At 39.6% G+C, this 22,771-nt stretch overlaps 1 protein-coding gene across 10 annotated transcripts in view; it reads left to right on the top strand.

Moving 5' to 3' along the window:
- The window catches only part of Dnc (phosphodiesterase dunce), a 483,414-nt gene that overhangs the window by 275,160 nt on the left and 185,483 nt on the right, over positions 1–22,771 (top strand). For 6 of the 10 annotated variants that reach the window (XM_076827788.1, XM_076827789.1, XM_076827787.1 and 3 more), the window contains exon 1: positions 73–215. The exons of the other annotated variants lie outside the window; for them this stretch is intronic. The gene's annotated coding sequence lies outside the window, so the exon portion shown is untranslated. Of the gene's footprint in view, positions 1–72; positions 216–22,771 lie in introns of those variants that run through there. 10 annotated transcript variants of the gene reach the window in all.

The raw sequence follows: 22,771 nt of genomic DNA, 5'->3' as shown, positions 1-22,771 counted from the left end.
GCACGCGCGACCTCGGGCGGATCACGGCAGCCCACCCGTGACTCTCTCACCGCCGTGGATCCTCGATCGTTCGGCTCCCTGGATTGTTAAACGCGCGCGGCAATGCGGGAGCCCAAGTGTCCTCATCGCCAGTGCACACCGAGGATGGATTCCTGACGGGACCAGCCTCGTTGTCCTCGCGGCAGGCTGGGGAGAGGCCTCTAGAGCGAGTGGAGGTGAGGATGCGCTATAGGCGGGAGGAGAAGTGTGCTTCCAACGGCGTCACTTGCATCGACAGTCGTTGAACCGTTTTATTTGCTTTGAGGAAGCAAGGTGGCCAGGTGGTCTGTTTTGGTGGCGACGAGTTATGGCTGAATATCGTGATGGTGGCTTGATGTGACTACTGTTTGGCGCTGGGGGATGAGTGTTATGTAAAGTGGACTCACTTGTCCACTAGGAAGTTAGGGGGTCTGATATTCCCGGGGCGATAATGGTTTAAGGAAGTTGGTAGCTGCTGTTGGGTTGGGGGCTTAGGGGTGGAGAGGCTTTCAATGACAGTTCTGAGGGGAAGTGAGTTAGTGTGACGGTTTCTGAGCTCGTTGGGCTGTAGTCGATCGGCTTTATTATTAACTCTGAGGAAGAGGAACAACGCGCCTTGTGACACCTACTGGTTTTCCTATTTTTAATGTGATCGCACCAGCTCCCCATGTGTCTGATGTCTAAGAATGAGATCGCAAACGACCTTTTGACCGATATTTTATTATCAGCTACCGGAGAGCTGGACGAGTGTATTTGAATTTTCATCAGCTTGCTCAGCTGCGACGTGTTAAAATTCTCTGTGACAGCAGAGATGTAGCTATCAACAGCTTGGAGGGGTGAGGCAACTTTAGTAGAATGAAGTGCTTCAAGCGCCAGCACCTTAAGGGATTAATTCCAGATCTCATACGAGATAAATGGGACGGAAGTGTTAATGGCAGTGCGAAGATAAGAGAAAATTCTTTGAGTAGAGAGGGTGTTAGAGATAAAATTTCGATCAAGTTCTTAATGGGGAGATTTAAGGCTGGTGAAGCTTCACACTTCTCAAAGTGAGAAATTTGACAGATGCTTATGCACCGAGGAAGATATTTCAAATCCCAGTTTAGGATTTGTGGGACTTGGGACTTTAAAAAATAACTAAAAATTCTTTGCTTCTTATGCATAAAAAATTTGCACACATAGTTGAACTTTCAACTCAAGAGCAATATGAGTTAGTCCCACTTGCCAGTGTCAAGAATTATAAAAATGTTGTGTTCTCAAAGCAATCAAGCAGTTAGCAAATTAATAGAGATCAACTACCAGCCAGAAAGTGGTCCACTCATCAGAGCTCAGAAACCACAAAAAGTGTAAAAAAGTTGACAGTAAAAGCAAACAAGTGCGTACCACTCATCTCCCCAAAAGCCACCCAGCTAGGTAATCCAAAATCAATAGAAAAACCAGCCCCATGTACCAATTCTAAAAATTCCTATCAATGCCAATTCACTTTCAAATCACTAAACAATCCTCTACCCACTCAAAATCTCTAATCACTAAATGCCCCAAACAAAAGCTTCGGATTACCTAGTAGTGTCCCTAGTTGCTACTTTAACGCAGAAAATTGTGAATTTTGGCAACGTCGCGTCGAAACTCAACCCCCAAAAAGCCAGAAACAAATTGACCAATTATTTTCAAACCATCAAATTGAAATATTAAATACCCTCAGAAACCACCAACTTCGGATCCACTAAGATCGCCTGAATAATTGTCTGCCTGCTTGAAATTATACTTTAATAAAGAGAATTGTGAATTTCGCAACGATGCAAGTGCTCGACGGAAGGACTCTGCTCCGAATGATGTACGTTTCACCCCCGTGAACGATTCCCTTTCTTTTGGAGTACCACGGTCACCGTATCACCTCCAACGCGGGAAGGCCAAGAGCCCCTTGCGAGGCACGTATAACACGATAAAACCGTCCGTTCGATTGTCATAAACGTTGACAGAGAATCGATTCCGCGAAGAGGGACGGCTCCCGTTATTTCGCCAGGGTATGTGTTAAACGATTATGACGAATCATCAGTTCCGTGGGCCTTAAGCTCCTCGATATTGATCGCGAGGAGCCTGAGTAGTTGTAGTGCGAGGTATTTCTGGAATAGTTTGAGGGAATTGCGGTAGGCGAAGCTTAGGAAGCCATAGTAAATGTGCTGGACGGCCGATTTGCCTGCTTTGCTCCGCGATTGCTAATGAGGAAAATCCTGAAACTGGTAGTTTGGTCTCGTGAATGCCATATGATCTTTTGAAAATATAGCGGTGACCTGAGTGTTGGTACCTTGGTGAGAAAATAGATTCTAAAGTTGCTCGAGCTTGGGTTACTAGTTTCCTAGGTAGTTAGTAATTAAAAGTGTATTTTGGATAGTTAGTTTGCAACTGAGAAGTAGATTGCTCGAACATTTAGTAAACAGTAATTTTGAACTAGGTAGCTGAATTTTGAAGTGTATCATATTTTTCTGTGAGCACTGCTTGAAAGTTTGATTCATCTCTGAGTAATTGAGTTTCAGAGCTTCCCTGCTGTAAGAACCGCTTGGCAGAAATGTGTATTTTTAATTGAATGTTATTTGGAATATTAAGTGTCTGTTGCAGTCAGAATTATTGTCATTAAACGAGCTCGTTCTGAAAAGATATGTTCGTCAGAAAGGCTGAATAGACTTGTTAAATTGTTAGAGGAGCTGGCAAGACACGTTTTACTTGTTATTCCACTCTTCTATAGAGCCGTGCGTCTTTCTTCTTCTCATTCCCGTCACACATGTCGTCACAAAGAAGCGTAGGACTGGTGATTCGATAAGTAAGACAAGTCAACCCACTTTCGGGAGACGCGTGCCAATTGTACAAACAAGATACGCGATAAAGAGCCACGCGAAGGCGTTTCTAGATGGTGGTGGCTAGTGCAAACACACATCTTTTCTTCGTTTAAGTCTGTGTACATCGAACTTCGAGAAAGTCTGAGGAGTAGGTTCAGGGTGGAATTTAGTAAATTTGGGGGTGGGCATTAGAAATGGTCTTTGCATCCCTGTAATTGTCAACTCAAAGTTGAATCGGAGAACCGCTGATGTGGTGTCTGAATCTATGGAGCTGGAACCTATGAAGCTATAATACAATTCCTGAGTCTATGAAGTCTCGAAGTGATCCTTGAATCTATGAAGCTTTAATGTGATTTCTGAATCTATGAAACTCTAACGCGATCCCTCAATTCATGAGGCTGTAAATTTATTTCCGAATCCTTAAACCTTCAAATCTCTGAATTGATATCTGAGTTCTTGAAGCTTTAAAGTTACCCTTCCATTCGAAGTTCTGAAAATCGTTTTCTGAATTTGTAGATCTTTTATGAAGAAGGACCTGAGTCTGTGAGCCTCTGAATAATCAAAGTTATCCTTTCATTTATAATCCTGAAAATTCATTTCTGAATCTGAAGATATTTAAATTTACGAGGAGGTACCTGAATCTGTGAGACTCTGAATTGCTCCCTGAAACATTGAACCTTTTAACTGTTCTCTAATTCTATGAGCTTCTGAATTGATCTCTGAATTCCTGAAGGTTTAAAGTTATCCTTTCATTTATAATTCTGAAAGTTGATTCCTGAATCTGAAGATCTGTAAATTTTTGAAGAGGTACCTGAATCTGTGAGCCTCTGAATTGATATCTGAATCCCTGGAGGTTTAAAGTTATCCTTCGATTTATAATCCTGAAAATTGATTTCTGAATCTGAAGATCTTTAAAATTACGAAGTGGTACCTGAATCTGTGAGCCTCTGAATTGCTCCCTGAAACTTTGAACCTTTTAACTGATCTCTAATTCTATGAGCTTCTGAATTGATCTCTGAATTCCTGAAACTTGAAAGTTATCCTTTCATTTATAATCCTGAAAGTTGATTTCTGAATCTGAAGATCTGTAAATTTTTGAAGAGGTACCTGAATCTGTGAGCCTCTGAATTGATCTCTGAATCCCTGGAGGTTTAAAGTTATCCTTCGATTTATAATCCTGAAAGTTGATTCCTGAATCTGAAGATCTTTAAAATTACGAAGTGGTACCTGAATCTGTGAGCCTCTGAATTGCTCCCTGAATCTTTGACCCTTTCAGCTGACCCCTGATTCAATGAGCTTCTGAATTGATCCGTGAATCCCTGAATCTCCGAGGAGTCTAAAGCTGTCCTTCCATTCATAATCCTGAAAATTGATATCTGAATCTGTCGACCTTTAAACTTACCTATAGATCCTTGAATCTGTGAATCCTGTACATCTGAATATCTGTACCTTTAACTAACCTCTGAATCTATACACTTTTGACTCGAGAGACTGGAGGTCCCTGAACTGCTCTATCAATCTCTAAACCTCTAAAGGCATCTCCAAATCTCTGAAGCTTTGAAGTGAAGCCTGAGGCCCGGAAGATCCCAGTTCAATCAGACTCTCGATCAATTGCTTGCCGATTCAAGCCATCCCCTAAATGCCAGGCTACACTTTCAGTCCAGACAACCGAGCCACGTTTCGGTAACTCTATGTCCCTCCATTTCGTTAAGCCATCTTCAGTTCCCACGAAGCTCACACCGCGTTCCTTCTTGGATACATTCACTTGGCAGAAAACACGGTGCTGGGAGGAATTTTCGGATAAGAAGGACTGCAGGTAACGTTCCGTGATCTGCTTCAAACCGAGAATCTCGTGCAACGAGTTGACCCAGAAAAATTCTGGAGATGTGTGAAAAACGGCTTGGAAGCTGCAGCCTGTTCACGTAACGCTCCTTCCCACGTCGAGCGCAGTGCAAGTATTCTCTGCAGCGATTCTTTAAATTCAGCTTGACGAGCACATTACAGGAACAATCCTAGAAATATCTGCGCGAATGGGGCTCTGAAAATTGCGTTCTCAAACGAGCCTTCGCGTCAATGCATCCTCTAACAGGGTGGAGCCCACTTTACTCTCCAATAATTCGATTCAAGAATAATTCTTCAATATCCTGTTTTTCAATCCCAGCTTCATGCATCCACTGACATTAATCCTAGAATCCCACAGCCGGCTCAAATATTGCCAAATGATGAAAACATAATTATACCACAAATGAGTAACGAAATTCTCATCAAATTTGATAATAAATTCTCAAAGCTAAATTACACTACGGCTCAAAAGTGCTTGGTCACTTGTTGGATGAAAGTTTCATCGCAGAGAAAATAGAATAATACATAACACAGTATATTTCTGGTCTTTATCAAAACCCTAAACCAGAAATTAAAAAAATTAGAAAACTTTGGGAATATGTAGAAGATATATAGTTATATATTACGTAATTTCTTTTTGCTACCCAATTTCACTCTAAGGGGATGATATTGACCCCTGAAAATAATAATAAAATTAATAAAAGTCTGAGCTTTCAGACAAAAGTTATTTCAAAAGGAAAAAATTAATTCAAAAAGTTAGTTTAAAAAATTAAAACTATCATTTGGTAACTTACAATTTTTACTCTTTTCGAGTTATAATACAAAATCGGAAAATTGCCAGATTTTCAAGGAGCCAATTTCACCCCCCTAAAAATTGCCTAGGTAATACATATCTCCAAAGTTTCATAATTTTTTGAATTTCCGAGTTAGTGATCTTCCCTCGTGGGTTTATGACCTGCGCGCGACTTCTTCGCCATTTTTCAGCTAATGAAATTCCTCCGCAAAATCACCGCGTCAACATCTAGCATCGGAAATAGAAGAAAACTCCAAATTCCAAAGAAGTCTTCCCATTCCAACAACAGAGCTGTCTGAACACGACTCTATTTCAGTCAGGCCATTTTCGTGGGCTTTGTCATCGCGATGACCAAAGCCCCAGCGATTCGAGCGACCCCTCGAAGTGGATACCATCGAGTGTTGGCCTGTTAGCCCTTTAGGCGCCGTTCACTAGCGTTCGAACCCCGCTGACAGCTGTCGCCGTCGCGCGGAAACTCGACGAGCAACAGCTGCGCGGAGAAAACGAGCACAACTGCCGATGGACGTGAAGTAAATCGCGGGAGATACAGCGGACTTGGCGCGCAACTGCGATTTAACTCTTCCAGGGAGCTTTTCTGGGCATCGAGTGGGTCACAATTTTGGGTAATTTTGGGTAATGAGAGGCTGGCTGAGGCTGCCAAGTTCCGACGGCGTCGCTCGAGACAATGAACTCTAAATTGTTTCTAAGGAGACTTGGGTGTTCCGTTTGGGAACTGGGTGTTGTTCTTCAGTCTGGCCAGCGTTGAAGGAAATGGCTACTTTGGAGGCGATGAAGCTGGGAACTCGGTGGAATGTACACTTTGGTCTGTGGCTTTTTCAGTGGTAATTGGAGAAAGCTTCTAATGATTATTTGTTGCGCGGAATAGTGTCATTTATTTCTGAGCAATTCTGGATGGTGTGGTTAACTGTGACCGTAATTATTGCGGGAGGAAATAGGTAATTTGTGGGTGATATGTGAGTGGAGATTTGTTGATGACAGCGATTTGGGTTGCTGTTTGAATAGTTCTGATTAGTAGGTATTTATTGAATTGGATGTTGGGGTATTGTATATGAAAGGGATGAGGAAACACAAGGAATATCACAAAACAGCTTTATTGTGAAAATCAAATTTAAAACTTCGACAAGTTTCAATGAACTGTATTCTTCGTAACATGAACAATGTGGAAAAGAACTGAGACAGAGAAAAGAAGTGGGACATTGCAGAAAATTCTGTAACAAAATAAATGTCCACTTCTATTATTATCAAAACAAGGATACACTAGGATGGCCCTTATTTTCAACCTGCGATTTGTTTTGCTCTCACCCCGTAATATGGTTCCATTTCATAAAAAAATATTCCCTGAAAAAGATTATTGCAATCGGACAACAGGAAAGGGTGCCGACCGGGCCTTAAAGTTTAGAATTCATCAATGGTTCGAATTTGAAGAATTTCTCAAAAATGGTAAGTCCTATCGAAATTTTGTTCAAATAATATTAAAAAGAGCGTTAAATTTTCTACAATTACTGTTTATATCATTTTTTTGTGCTTCCAACCATTTTTTAGATAATCACGTTTGAATATAGAGAGTTCTGCAGTTTGCGCGTCCCACCTGTACGGCGTTACGTATTGTATACCCGCGTAGTGCCGACCTCTCTATATTCAAACGTGATTATCTAAAAAATGGTTGGAAGCACGAAAAAATTATATATACAGTAATTGTAGAAAATTGAATGCTCTTTTTAATATTATTTGAAGAAAATTTCGATAGGACTTACCGTTTTTGAGAAATTCTTTAAATTCCAATATTGATGAATTCTAAACTTTAAATCCTAGTCGGCACCCTTTCCTGTCGTCCGATTACAATAATCTTTTTCAGGGACTATTCTTTTGTGAAATGGCACCGTTCTAGGGGGTGAGAGCAAAGAAATACAAGAAAAAATTTCGGCGCGTATAAATAAAGGCCACCCTAATGTACACAGTGACGTCCGAAGGCTCCTCACATAGTGCAAGCTTACACTAATCAGAAATACATAGTGCAAGTAGGAAGACTGGGGACATTTCTTGTTTTGTTGCAGTGAAGTGTGGACATTCCCTGTTTTCAACCAGAACAACAAATCTTTAACTTTGTCTTATGTGGACATTTCTACTTTATTTCACCTTGTGAGTCTACAGTTTTGTGACTCCACTTGCCACCAACAAAATACGTTATATATAGCAGAATCACTAAAAATGGACATTCCCTGTTTTCCCCTTACCCTTCACATTCTGTTAAATTTAATCAATTTTGAATGCTCGGCAGGAGGATGATTCTAATCTGAACTTCTTTAGAGAGTTCAAAGAGACAGTTTGTCTGACTAAATGTATGGTGCTGGGGCTAAAGAAACTTCTTATGCAACTATGAACAGTAAAATCAACGTGCCAGGGCGACGATTGACAGTGAATTCAGTTTACCGTGTTTGATGTTCGAATTTCTGGCACTTGCCCAGAACCCCACTGCAGACTGAGGATGCAGTTCACTGAAGTTGAAGTAGTTCGAATTTTCAATTAGCAAGCGCGATAAAGTGTGTCGATAAAGAACCTCGACTAGAGTTCGTTGGGCAATATAAGAAGTTTCTTGAATCCCCATCTTTGGGAGCTTACATGCTTAAATGTAAACCAAAGAAAAAAGTAAACCTAATAATGATTCTTGCTCTCAAATATCAACACTAGAAATTCGAGATAAAAATTCTCTGAAATTTAAATCCTAATAATTCTAAAAAAAAATTAAACACAATTCGTTTCTCCATACTATACATTTTTCACTCAAGAACATACAGTTTCTGGTTACCAAAATTCTCTTCGAAAATGCAGACGTAAGTTTTGTTATTTTACGACTCAATTTAATACTTCCTCAGTATCTCTATCGACCACGTGGATAAAGAAACATAACAGATCACCCAAAAGCAATAAACAATAATTGTGAGAAATTCTCTCACATAGAATTTTTATCATCGCCAAGTTGAATTTCTTGTGTTTTTGCTTAAATAATAATAATATTCGACGATACAAAATTTGATAGTGCCTACTGTCTTAATTTGTAAAAGTGGAATTTGCACGTTAAACGCTGCTGTGAAGTCGAAAACCAGGTCCTTTCATGCTTCTGAATAACTCATTGTACGGGCACGGGTATCGTTCGCGCATTCCCACGTATAAAAGGATCGCTTTAATGATCCGGTTAACATGCTAATTCCATTCGAAAAACATTACCCGTAGTCGCTGCGCACATGTGCAAACGTTTCTCTACGAGAATTTTGCCGATACCCCCGCGAGACGGAAATAAACAAAGTTTCCTCTGGCGCGGGAATCGAGTCGGTTTATTTTAAAAATAAATGCTTGCTCGCGGTTGGCCAGTTCGTGGTTTCTCTCCTGACATTTCACTCGGAGATGGTGGACTGTCCGCGCTATTACTGAAGACCTGAGAGTGTGGTTAGTGTCGTTAAAAAGTTAGCATTAAATCGGGTATTGGTGATTATGGAATATCGATGAATCCGTGGGCGGCTTAATTCGTTGACAAGCCAATTTAAATTTCCATTTAAAGTCGGATTAAGGCGCTAACTAGGTTTTTTTTTAATGAATACATTGGCAGATTGAGTTTGCTTTGTTTTTACTGGGAAAAGAGGAAATTAGTGTTGTTAAGGTAATTGAAGTATGGATTTACGTGATTGCAGGGCTTGGAGATGTAAAATAAATTGTGTGGGAAAATATGAAGAACAATTTTTGAGACGGTTGAATTTATTTGCGTTATAATATAAAATTAAGAATGAATATTTGAGATATCAAAACTTTTCTTTGGAATTACGAAATAGTGTACAATAATACATTTATATAAATATAATTCCAATAGGGTGAACCCCGTAGTTAAATAAAAAGAAGTAGCACCTACCACGTTACTTATGCCATGAGAGTACGCAATTTAATTTTTTTCAGGTGAAACTTAAATGTACAATGGGTACTGGATAGTAGTAGAAAACCTGAAAAATTAAATTAGCAACACCGCACATAGTGTTTGAAATTTAACTCCTGACACATGGAACCTGACATGCGGAGCTTCAAATCTGACTCTGTGAGCTTCGAACTTGATATTTGATGCTTGAAAGATGAAACCTGAAGCTGGAAAATTGATAAGATTAATGTACCTAGATATGTGAAGCTTGAAACCTGGTATTTGAAGCTGGAAACCTGATATCTGGTAACTGAAACTTGAAACCTGATACTTGGAGCTCAAAACTTGAAACCTGATATTCGATTACTGAAACTTGCAACCTGACATCTGAACCTGGAAACTTAAAACCTTGATTACTGAAACCCTGAAGCCTAATATCTGATTACTTAAACTTGAAACCTGATATTTGATTACTGAAACTTGCAATCTGAGACTTGAAGCTGTAAACCTGAAACCTGATATGTGATTATTGTAATTTGAAACCTGATATTTGATTACTGAAACTTGCAACCTGACACCTGAACCTGAAAACTTAAAACCTTGAGTACTGAAAACTTAAAACCTTGATTACTGAAAACTTCAAGCCTAATATCTGATTACTTAAACTTGAAACCTGATATTTGATTACTGAAACTTGCAACCTGAAACTTGAAGCTGTAAACCTGATATCTGATTCCTGAAACTTGAAACCTGATATCTGATTACTGAAACTTGCAACCTGACACCTGAACCAGGGAGCTTAAAACCTGACTTCTGATTACTGAAACTCGACACCTGATTACTGAAACTTGAAACCTGATATCTACTTGCTGAAACTTGAAACCTGATATTTGATTACTAAAACTTGCAACGTGAGACTTGAAGCTGTAAACCTGAAACCTGATATCTGATTCCTGAAACTTGAAACCTCACACTTGAAGCTGTAAACCTGACATCTCATTACTGAACCGGGCAACCTGATAAATTAAACTACTGTCCTATTATCCCGAGCTTGCAGTCTGAAACCTCGAACTTCAAGCCTGTCCACTTCAAGCGCACCTCTCATATTTCCTCAAAATACGTGCATACACCAAAACCACACATTTATAGACCAATTGTTAAAAACATGATCACTGCGACGTCTTCTACCTGAAAATACCAGAACCGTGGCCCGGGTCTAAAGACAAACGATCATTTTGCAACATTTTCGCTCCGAAGCCGCGCATGAGAGCCCAAAATTGCCTCGGCCATTCGCGCAAGGTCGCCTGAGTAATTATTCCACCCGGTGACACAGCGGAATCCTTGACAGTAGTTGGCATTCGTTCGCATTTTCGAAATAATCCGCGCATCGCCAGTTGGCAAATGGACGCCCAGTGATTGGCTGCTCCTGGCACAATATACAAGCGAGAAATTATCGTATGGTGCATCGGGGTGCATCGATGCCGCACTTTGAGCAGGCCAACCTGCTCGCCGACCCAAGGGACCAGGCTACCATGAACTTTGCACCCCGAAGTTAATTATCTTCCCGCGTAATAGGGTAATGGTACACGGGTACATTAATGAGCACCCTTGAGGAACCATGCAACGATGCTGCTAAAGTGCAAACTTTGCGAATCCTACAGTAATGAATTGTTCGCCCCGCTTTGGGAGGCTGTTTAATCAGATTGGGCTGAATTTTGAAATTTCTTAACAATTCCTAGGGAGGACGTGTCTACTACTTGTTAAAATTAGCAGTTGTAACTTCTGAAGTACAAATTTGGGGATTTCGATCCTGGTGACTTGCTTAAGCTACTTTGCAAGTTGTTTGAAGAGGTTGAGCCCTTTTAGGGGACATTGCATGGAATCTTATAGGCGACGTTGAGGAATAGTAGGTCGACGAGTGCAACTTCCCAAGTGCAAACACTGGAGCTCTGACATGGTGTCTACTTTTAGCTAGTTGGGAAGTTCTTTGCGAAAGTTTAGCAATATTGCAGGGAGCCTGGAGTCATTTTATTGGCGAATTTCAGGGGCTAACAGTCCACAAACGTTTAAAATTCTATTTTATTATTATTATTATTTTGGTGTCTTGTCTTAACTACTTGGGGGACTGTTTGACGAAGTTGAGCAATTTTTTTAGAGCGCTCTAATTATTTTGTTAGCGAACTGGTACCCACCAGGGCGGTAGCAAGCCTAAAGTGTTAGTTTGTAGAACGTAAATTTTGAGATTATAGCATATTGAATTGTTTAGGTGTGTTTGGGGTGCGTTTGATGAGGTTGGGCGAACTTTTCAGGGGCCATAAAGTGAATTTATTACCAACTTTCGGGGCCATTAGGATGGCGAATGTACCGTTTAAATATTTTACGACCAGCAAGTGGGTTTGAACTGTTCGTTGTCTGTTTAATGATATAACTTCGGTTTATAGAGTGAATACTTGGGCTGCAATGTGGTAAATCATTTTAATGTGATGGGAGGGTGGTGTTCAATAGCCAAACTGAGGGGTGTAGAAAAAAGGGAAGGATAATGTGACTGTAGTTTAAGGAAGGCTATTTCAGAGTCCCCCTTTTTCTTCATTCCCTTTGTCGCCCAACGTCTTCTCGCGAAAGTGTACAACAAGCATTCCGGACTGAATTATTCAAGTATGGGAACACAGGAAGCAGTGCTTGCCCTGGAGGGACGTAAAGAGATTTCCCTCGGCCCTTTTCTAATTCTGAGAAGAAATATATGTTTATTTCTCGCGGGGGGATTCCAGTGAAAGTATAATTAATCCGGCTTTTCAGATAAAATCGTCGTACCCTTAATTTTTCTTAAAATGCAAAAATCCCTCTGAAACAAAAAAACAAATGAAATTTAAACTCGGAATTATACTTTCATATTTCTGTTGTATTAAATTCTTTTTAAAACAATATTTCCTGACAAAAAAAAGGAGGAATATATTTGAGGGTGGGATTTAATTTGAGGAATAGGAATTTCTTCATTTAAGCGATTTATGAAATTCCCAAGGTAATGTGAGTTCGGTATGAGCCTACCAATATTCAGAATGTTAAGGCACACTAAATTTTCAGCCTGCATGCATTTAAATGACTGTGAAGTGGCGACGAGAATAATTGACAGGCGCAACGGTGAAAAGCGGCACGAATGAAAAGGAAAATTTGGCGATGCGGCAAATTCCACTCATGCGAACGCTAAGTCGATTAAGGCTGAATACATCTGTTCCTGCGAAACGAATCCGATTTCTCCGAAAATCGGTGCAGCGCAAGCAGAAAAGCCTGCTCGCCACGGATGTCAGGAGCAATCCGATATCCGGAGGGAAAAGACATGTCGGTAATGCAAAAATAATTTAAGTTAATCCCAGCTTAACTTTGCCACCAAAAAAAAATTTCCATCCTCTTTTCGTTTCCTTGCAAAAATTTCGCGAATAAACGACGAAACTTACGATGAAGTAAAGTCGCGAGGAAAATAAAAATAATTCGTCCAAGGATTTGTATATGCTTTATTAAAAAATCTGACGCGTGCAAGTGTTTAAATAAGTCGCGTTTGCTTTATGAAACATTCACCTTCATCCCTGTAGCAAAGCCTCAACTGTGTAGGTGTGTATCGAGCAAAGGAACGTGAGAGCCAGTTCTACGTGTGCTACATTATTAAATCGTGTTTTGAATGTGCTCGTTCGGTCGTTCGCCGCGCCACAAGACGCTCTCAAGCAGAAAGCACCGTAGAAAAAGCTCGCGTGCTGTTTGCACGTATCTGTGCATCTGTGCAAGCCACATAAATGGACGGCAATTTGTAGTTTCGTGCTTTCAGTGGTAATGGGATCAGGCTTATCGCGGGCTATATCAAAGCGTGATGAAATGTGGAGAACGCCTGTATAAGCTACCCCAAAAAGCAGTGCTCATGGTTAGAATAGAATTAGTGGAAGTAGAACACAGTGTGGAGGCGAAATAAAATCAATTGGCCGGTGGAGATCACTCCCTCCACTTTTAGAGAACCTCAGGTAGGCATGCGCAAAGAAACGGGAGTTGTCGGGGGGCGGGGCTTAAGAGTGTGGTGGGGTTAGCTCCTCCTCTCCGACCTCCTGATTTTGTTCCAACTGTAGCACGAAATATTGACAGTAACAGTAATCAGAGGTGCAGGTGTACAAGAATAATTTATGATATTGATAGCAATGTGGAGGGGGAACTGTGAGGGAAACTCACTCTGTATAATATTTATAATCACATTGTTGTTTAGACGCACACCTGATGGATATAAATTCGTATGGCTATCGAACCTGTACCTATTCCAATTTTTTAGGACATATTTGGAAAAATTACACGCTATGGTACCACTTTTGTCAATAATAACTATTATACTTAACCCCATGAATCCGGGCGACGTATATATACGTCCTACATGCTTTGATTAAATCTGGGTAACGTATATATACGTTCTGCATATTTTGATTGGATCCGGGCGACGTATATATACGTTCCGTATATTTTGACTGAATCCAGGTGACGTATATATACGTTCTGTATATTTTGACTGAATGCGGGCGACGTATATATACGTTCTGTATATTTTGGTTGAATCCGGGCGACGTATATATACGTCCTACATGTTTCGATTAAATCTGGGTAACGTATATATACGTTTTGTATATTTGTAATTAAATCCGGGCGACGTATATATACGTCCTGCAAATATTGATGCGAAAAAAATTGTTTTTTGAAAATTTTTGTTTTAAAATCCCCCGGATTCAAATGATTAAGACAAACTAACTGAGAATGAAATTAGCTTTGTGTTTGGCGTGATTTTCTATTGCGGACCAAGGTGCCGGGAGAGTTTTTTCGCATTTTCTCGAAAAATGACTCGCTGGCATATTATTTTTACCACTCATACGTGTCATCCTTAACTCCAGCTGGGCTATGTATGGCATCAGAATTATATTAGGAATAACTACGTTTCGGAAACTAATATGACTGTGGCTAGAGCCGGTCTTGACACACTTTTTAATGTACTTGCATATACTCATCCTAGCTGAAGATCCCAAGCGAGCGATACCAAGTACTTCGCAAATACAGTGAATGAAACATTTATGCATCATCTTAGGCATTAAATTGATGGATACTCGTGTTTATACGCTCGGTTCGACCCCGCGACTAGTTCGGTTCGTATCAAACGGACAAGCAGAGTGTGAAACTCATAGTCAGACGGGTAATTGCTGATTCCATTTGTGTCTGGCTGTAGTCCCTCCAACCGACGTCGAACAAGATAAGCCGATAAAGATCTAATTGTAAGGCTATGGAATATGCGACAATTTCCTACCGGAAATAGGGCATCTTACGATTAACGTTGATTGATCGTTTCTGTGTTAGTGTGCTTGCTGAACTGAATAATGGCATTTAAACAGAAGTTCTTCTACTGTACATCGAACAGTAATTTACCTAAAATTTCTTTGATTTATTTTTATTTCCCGCCTTTATTATTATGCCTAAGCTCAGTATAGGTGTCAGAGCATAACATTAGAAAAGAAAAGATGGAGAAAAAAAAACAAATTATAACTAACTCTATACATTAAAACAAACTTATCAAATTTCATTGAACTTTGAAATAGTTTCAAACGTAATTTCCTACTTTCTATTTGCACGCAGTCGACTTGGTCGAAAATGTAGCATTTCCTTTTCAATTAGTTACAAAGATATAAATTGAAACTGAGACTTGTCCTTTGACAAAAAGTTTATTAACATCATAAGCATTAAAAAAAAACGTATTTGTTTCGTGAAAAATAAGTATTATAGATGACGCTACAGATGAATCATTAAAGAGGGTTTTTAAAAAAGTTTATTTTGTTTTACAGATGTTTCGAAAATGCGAAAAAGTGTTGTCCAAACTATAAGAAAAATTGGAAAATGACATGTTGTGAAACTGAATTTTAAAAAATACAGTGTTGTATAGATCGTCACAACACACATTTTTTCTATTTACACTTTCTTTATCCAATCATTATTATTCGAGATAAAAATTATAAACAAAAAATTTTTCTTCGACCAAAGTCAATACTTTTTCAAACATAAATTGCGATAAGTTCAGTAAATATTAACAGATCGTTGTGAAATTTAAAACATAACTTCAGAAAACTCTGGGAAAGCCGTAAAGTATGTGCACAAAACCCTTACGTTAAAAAATGTAATAATACTTAATTAAAAAGTAATACTGTGCAGAACCCATGTTTTTCCAAATTCCCCGATAAAAAGTATCGAGGCAATTTTGCGGTGCACATAATTTGCAGCGCAAAAGTTTTTCCTTAATATTGAAGGAAGATTTTCACAAATTTTCACACTGATTAATAAATAATTGCAGAAGATTTCTTCGTATTTAACCAGACACCACTGCACATGCGGGGTTTCAAATTCGTAGTTGCCCAAAAAATATCCCAAACAAAAAATTTGCCTCCCAGTCCATCGTGATTATATTTCCAGTCACCAGCAAAGGTTTTTAATCACCACCTTTTCCCAAACTCCCGCAGTAACCACTTCACCGCCAGCCAGTCCGTAACGAACGTCACAGGGCGTTTCCCTCCCCCTTTATTCGAAGTCAAAAGCGCGCAATTAGCGAGGGGTCGCCGAAATTGTGCCATCTACGCGGGCCAGAGGAAAACGTGTCGACGCCCTGACCAGACACGATAATTTCTCTTCCGCGCGGTCGTCACTCGAACCAAACTGATGCTTGCGTGGACCGTGTTTGATTCCACCGGAGGATAACGCTTCGGGCTCTAATTGGGAGAGTCAATTCGACCTGTACAAACTTCCCCGTTGAATGACCGCCTCTCGTAGCTTAATTTACTTGGCTGCCCCTTGGAATATTGCGCGGAATTTCTACGAGGAATTGTTTTGACGAAGTTTGCCGCCACTTTTGACGGAGTTAGCATCAGCAGGCGCTCGGGAGACTCTCGGCAATTCGTGGTACGTGCGATGATACAATTATGGCGACTTAATTGTACCCTCTGGAGGGGAATACTTTACCTCGTCTTGGAGAGCGTAGGGTAAACGTATGTAATATGGAACAACTGATTCTAAAAGCTTGTCAGAAGTAAAGGAATATTTTTTTAATGAAACTGACTTGATGGGACTAAGAACTAATGCATAATCGTATTTACATAGTGGAATGTAAGGAAATTCAAATGTTTTGAAATCATACTAAAAAAACTAAAAAGAGAGAAAATCGGTTGTTAGGAAAAATGGTACCTAATATGAAATGCGTAGGAAATTTGTAAAGAAAACTGGAAAAGTTTATTTCTATTAGTAAGAATGAAGATTTATTAAGTAGAAAATATAAATAAACAAATATATATGATTTTTTGGAATTTATTGCTGCTTCTGGATTTATTCCTGCTATTGGATTTTACGGGTACCCGGATTTTTCGGGCCGCCCGAATTTTACGGGTACCCGGATTTTTCGGACCGCCGGATTTTACGGGTACCCGGTTTTTTCGGGTCGCCCGGATTTAACGGGTACCCGCATTTTTCGGGCCGCCGGATTTTACGGGTACCCGAATTTTTCGGGCCGCCGGATTTTACGGGTGCTCGTTTTTTTTCGGGCCGCCCGGATTTTACGGGTACCTGGATTTTTCGGGTCGCCCGAATTTTACGTGTACCCGGATTTTTCGGGTCGCCCGGATTTTACGGGTACCCGGATTTTTCGGGTCGCCCGGATTTTACGGATACCCGGCCTGGCCCGGTCGGTCGAGCCGAGCCAGGCTCGGCTCGCTTTATTCGGGCACCCGAACACAGCTCTATGAATAATACGTGTGACGCCCATCATTCTTCGTGTGCCCACTGAAAGCGTAGGAGACGTTGGGTCTACATTACAAAAAAAAATAATCATGAATAAAAAATAAAAATTAGAAAATAATGAAAAAGAATACTGTGCTTTTAACATAATATTGTAATATAATCGTATTCCATATTACATACACACATGTTCCGATATGAAATTACGAATTATACTAACAATAAGAATAAAGAAAATAATTTTACTGGTAAACTATTTTTGGATAATCAAGAACAAACATATTTAATGATAAATGATACAAAGATAATAGTGTATAACTTACCTTTGCTACAATATTTAACTATTTGTTTTACGTTTCTAAAAATTTGTGCACATCACGAAAAATAAAACCGCCCTTCTTTCAATAATGGATGCCCTCAATTGTCAGTATGATCGTCTATTGTTTCCAGAGAATTAATATATACGATTGTCCCTAGAGTTAGTCATTTCTTTATCGAAATTTTACGATGTCCCATATTACCTAGCTTTACCCTACCTTTCTTTTGGTATTTTGCAAAAATTTCTCTCGCTGATGGAAGCAAAGCAGACGTCCTCGGTACTGCTTTTCTACTTGAAACATTTAATTACACTCCTCGATTCAATGAGGTAATGTAAATGCTTGAGTAATATTCACGCTGATGAACTTCTTCGATGAGTTATCTCGTTAAACCTCTTTAACGGTTGCTCGTTACTGTGCTCGTGCTTAATTAGTAATAACCACTCGTTACCATCTGGTATTCTTCAAGTATCTCACTTTCCGTGCCCTTTTTATGCTGCAAATCTGCCCAACGCAATCTTTTCCAGCGTGTAAATGCTGATATAAAAAGCGGAGTAGTGGAAAATGGGAAATAAAACTTGAAAACGAGGATTATTTGATTTTACATTATTCAGGAAGCGTTTCCATTTGCCGGGTGAAAAAAAATTACTTTTTGTACTTTGAAGTATGAAGACCATATGTTTAAAAGAATATTTTGAAATTCCGATATGCGCTGGAGTACACTTCAAATATTAATCGGCATTTTTTCGAAACATTTTTCGAGTTGGCAGAAATCGTATTTCCGAAACGAACAGAGATACCGACTTGATATTTCACCAGCTTATGACACACATATTTGTCTCGGTCTGGTACTAGAATCGATGGAAAACAAGAAGTGCCTTTTTCCCAATTAACCAAAATTTACATTTTTCTTAAAATATCAGTTTTTTATTTTTCGAAGGGCTTCGTGCTGAAAGTCTTCGACTTACAATACTTATTTTGGTAGCAGACCTAATTATACTTATGCTAAACAAGAATATACTTGAAATTATTGATGCGGATGAAACAGGGGTGAGATTTTTAATTTGTCATAAAATGGTGATATTTTTCTATATTTATATTTTGAATTTTGACTAACTACTTTCTACCATCTTGTATTAAAATAGTAATTTATTCACACTAATACCTTGCCTGCAAAAAATTCTTGGGAACAGCTTCTTTTTCCGCTTGCAAATGAGAATGCGCCCCTAAGGAAGCAGTTGGTGTTTTTGAGTCGATACGTGGACAGTGAAAAGAGTCCACATGCGTTTCCCTTGATTTATTGATCGCGAAAGTGCGCGATTACGACTTGCATGTGAATGTTCGACGGTCAACCTGGATTTCCAGGCGGTTCAACCTGGTTCAAGCACATTTTTTCCCCGTTGTAATCGGCGATTTCGCATCGACGGCAATTTAATCGGGCAGCGTGTGGCAGAGCGCACACTGTGCTATTACGAATCGGTCAACGTGGCAGTAAATATTTCTCGCGTTCAATTTTCTTTTATTCGTTATCGACCGTGCTTGTGCGTCAGATTGAAAAAGTAGGGGAGGGACAAAGTCGTGTTCGAAATGGTAATAACAAAAACATTTTATTGAATGAGCAATTTCAGATAAAAGTTTATTCATTCTGTCCAGAGGCGAATTTGAATATTCACTTTAGCAGGGAACTTTTACAATGAATTAAAATTCTCTTTTCCGGGCAAAAAGACTTTTTCCGAATTTTTTAACCTGTGTCATGTCGAACTGGATGGAGCATTTTATTCTGGTTATGACTATTGAAATATATTGAAATTCTTAAAACTAAAAATTTTTTGAATAATTTGACTTCTATTTTTTAATTTTCAAACGTGTTTCATGTCAAGATGGATAAAGCATTTTATTGTGGCAATGACTTTTGAAATTTTTTGAAAGTCTTAAAACTATTTTTTTTTTAATAATTTGACTTTTTATTTTAATATAAAAGTATGACGAATTAAAATTCTTTTTTGTGGGCAAAAACACTTTTTCAGAATTTTCAAACGTGTTTCATGTCAAGATGGATAAAGCATTTTATTGTTTCAATGACTTTTGAAATTTTTTCAAAGTCTTAAAACTATTTTTTTTTTAATAATTGGACTTTTTATTTTAATATAAAAGTATGACGAATTAAAATTCTTTTTTGTGGGCAAAAAGACTTTTTCAGAATTTTCAAACGTGCTTCATGTCAAGATGGATAAAGCATTTTATTGTTTCAATGACTTTTGAAATTTTTTGAAAGTCTTAAAACTATTTTTTTTTTTAATAATTGGACTTTTTATTTTAATATAAAAATATGACGAATTAATATTCTTTTTTGGTTCTGAAAAGAGCTAGAATTTTCGAATCTGTTTTGTCTTGAAGTGAATTAAGTTTCCTTACTTTATACAGGCCATTCCAAATGTCACTATGCATTTTAAACAGAGAGGACAAATTCCAAGGAAACTTCTCAATTTTGAAGCCTGCCATCTACCGAGTCCACCTAATTCCCACTCCCCCCGCACTCATCGATCTTCCTTCTCAATACCTCTTTAGAGCCCCTGACTACAGACGAAGCTCCAACAAAGCGCAGCTGAGCTAGTTCAGTGATACGAGAAAGCCTCCCAGTTATTCGAAACGAGAGCCCCTGGTCACGTGCAACGAGGTTTCCTGCAATCCTAGCCGCGGCTTGTAATTACTTTTCCTCCCCTGAATTTTTCATGAACAGGGTGGAGGGGGGGGGAGGAGGAGACAATAGGAACGAGAGCGCGAGGATGTCGCTTTCATCGTTTCTTGGCTCTGCCCCGCTGTCAGAGAATTTCAATCTCTTCGTGATCGTGAAACGAAACCCTTTTTTCTTCGCCGGCTAGAAGGAGGACAGGGATGCAATGCAAACATTCCCCTGCACGCGATATTTCCGAGAGATGCTTGCATCTCGAGTAAAGTAATCCTTTCATGCTGATTTCATTCCACAAAGAAAGATGAGTGGGGAGAAGGGTCCTCGAAATGAGAAGGAAGGATCGGAACGTAGGTTGACTCATATCAGCGAAACGTATGACGAGCCTCCACCAGGAGGTCTGTTCCAATCCACGTACAGGGTGCATGCACGAGCGGCTATACTCTTCTGCATAATTTAAACGCCACTCTTCCAGTTTCTGCCGCCTAACTTCCCTCCATTGTCCCCCTTTCGCTCGGCCCTATCTCAGGCGCTTGCTTCTTTTTCGCTTCTACGTGGCCAATTTACGTTTCCTTCCCTCATTACCATAACGACGACATTGGATAATACATGGTTGCTGGAATAAGTGTTGCGTTCTAACTAGCACGCTGTGAGAAGGCACCTTTGCGATACAAGGGGGAGAAGGTATTATATTGGCCTTTAAATTCGAAGTACCTTGCTCCCTCTCTACGTCTAGATTATAGTTCATAGTCGCAGTAATGGTATTCCCTATGCATAGACGGTTAAATCATGAACACAGCGAATTTCTTAATTTGTCGATTGTAGAGTGGCTTGTAAGTGGCTTTGGTGCAGTCAGAAGAAAGTCAATTCACTGCTCATGGCCACTGAGGGGGCGTTTAGTGATCCTCTGGGGAGTGATCGGAACAACGTGTATCGTCGCTGATTGGTTGCCGCGATTTTGGAGCAAAAGCGGAAGTAGACAGAGAAAGAAACTGTAAAAAAAGGAAGAGACTGAAATACTGACAGAAAGAGAGAGATAAATACTGATAGAAGGAGATAAATATGTTTATTTTCGGTTTTGCTCCAAGTTGTCTGCGGTTACACCGATCACTCCCTAGAGGATCACTAGAGGCGTTCTCCCCAACACGCCATCTAGTTCGACCACAGCGCCATCTAGTTCGACCACAACGCCATCTAGTTCGACCACAGCGCCATCTAGTTCGATCACAACGCCATCTAGTACGACCACAACGCCATCTAGTTCGACCACAGCGCCATCTAGTTCGACCACAACGCCATCTAGTTCGACCACAACTCCATCTAGTTCCCCCGCCACGCGTCTACATATCACCCTCCCTCCATTTCTCATATTTTCACGCAAATCTACAGGCTTAATTGTGTCCGTAGCTGCAACAAGAAGCGCGTGGCAGTAAAACCAAAGCTGTGACTTAATACAATTCGTTCCACGAACGTGTGGACTTCAATTAAGCGCTATACAGAGCACTGAGATATAAATGGAAAATGAAGGGTTTGGAAACCCTATTCTGCAATTTTTCAGTAGAATCTTGCGAATAGGAAGCCCCGACGGTCGACACAAGCGAAGCATGAGCAACTGAATACATTAACAGCATCAACGGAGTGCTCATTAGGCGCTAAATAAATTCCCATTCAAGTCCCGCGTTAATTATCTACTTGGGGGGCTATATTTCTCGCGGAGGGGTGAACTTTAGCCGAGAAGGACCGTCCTATGCAGCTGATGGAGCTGATTGAAGTTGACTCTACCCTCTGAAATCCTTTTTTAAAACAACTCATCAGGAATTTTGGCAATTTCCATTCTTCGTCACTGGAACTTAATTTAATCTTGATCAATCTTACTCTTTTTTTATCAGAATTGCAATTATTAATAAATTGGCGCTTCTTTGTAACCTAAAGAAAAATGTTTCATGGGTTACTTATTTTCATACTGTTCTTCAAACAGGGAGATCATTGACGTGTAGATGAAAGTGGAAGTTTTTGACTTCTCCTTGGGAAGCTTAGTGTCTCCTATATTAGGGATTCAGTTTGAAGCAGTGGAGGTATCTGGGGGAAGTGCAGCTGAGCTTTCAGTTAGTCTAGTGGTCAGGAAATTTAATAAGTTGATCTGTAGTGGTATGAATAATTGAGGTTAGGGTTAAGATGTAGGGAGGGTCTACATAATTGAGGTAGTCTATACAGTAGGCACCCCAAAGTTAATCCAATGCATAACATATTTCAATATCTTCATCTAAAACTGCTCTCGTCGTAATTACTCTATTCGCTTGCAATTAGTAATGAGTATTCTTTGAAAATTACTATTGAAAAGCAGGCAGATGCTTGAGTTACAGTTTTGTAAGTTCCTTAACTATAAACTAGCAAACTAAAACTAAAGCAGCAAACTGAACAAATATCCAAAGGTTAAGTCCCATAAGTAAAACAGAACTACCACCAAAATCATAAATTCATTCTCCATTACTGTTCCTGACTCCGCTTTTAATATTACATGCTAACCAAACAAGTTCTCCAAGGCCACTCCTTCAGCCATCTAACAATGGTATT

This window comes from Andrena cerasifolii, chromosome 15, assembly GCF_050908995.1.
Source record: "Andrena cerasifolii isolate SP2316 chromosome 15, iyAndCera1_principal, whole genome shotgun sequence".
Lineage (NCBI taxonomy): Eukaryota > Metazoa > Arthropoda > Insecta > Hymenoptera > Andrenidae > Andrena > Andrena cerasifolii.
The sequence above is the reverse complement of the archived record's forward strand: the minus strand, read 5'-3'. Positions and strand labels throughout refer to the sequence as shown.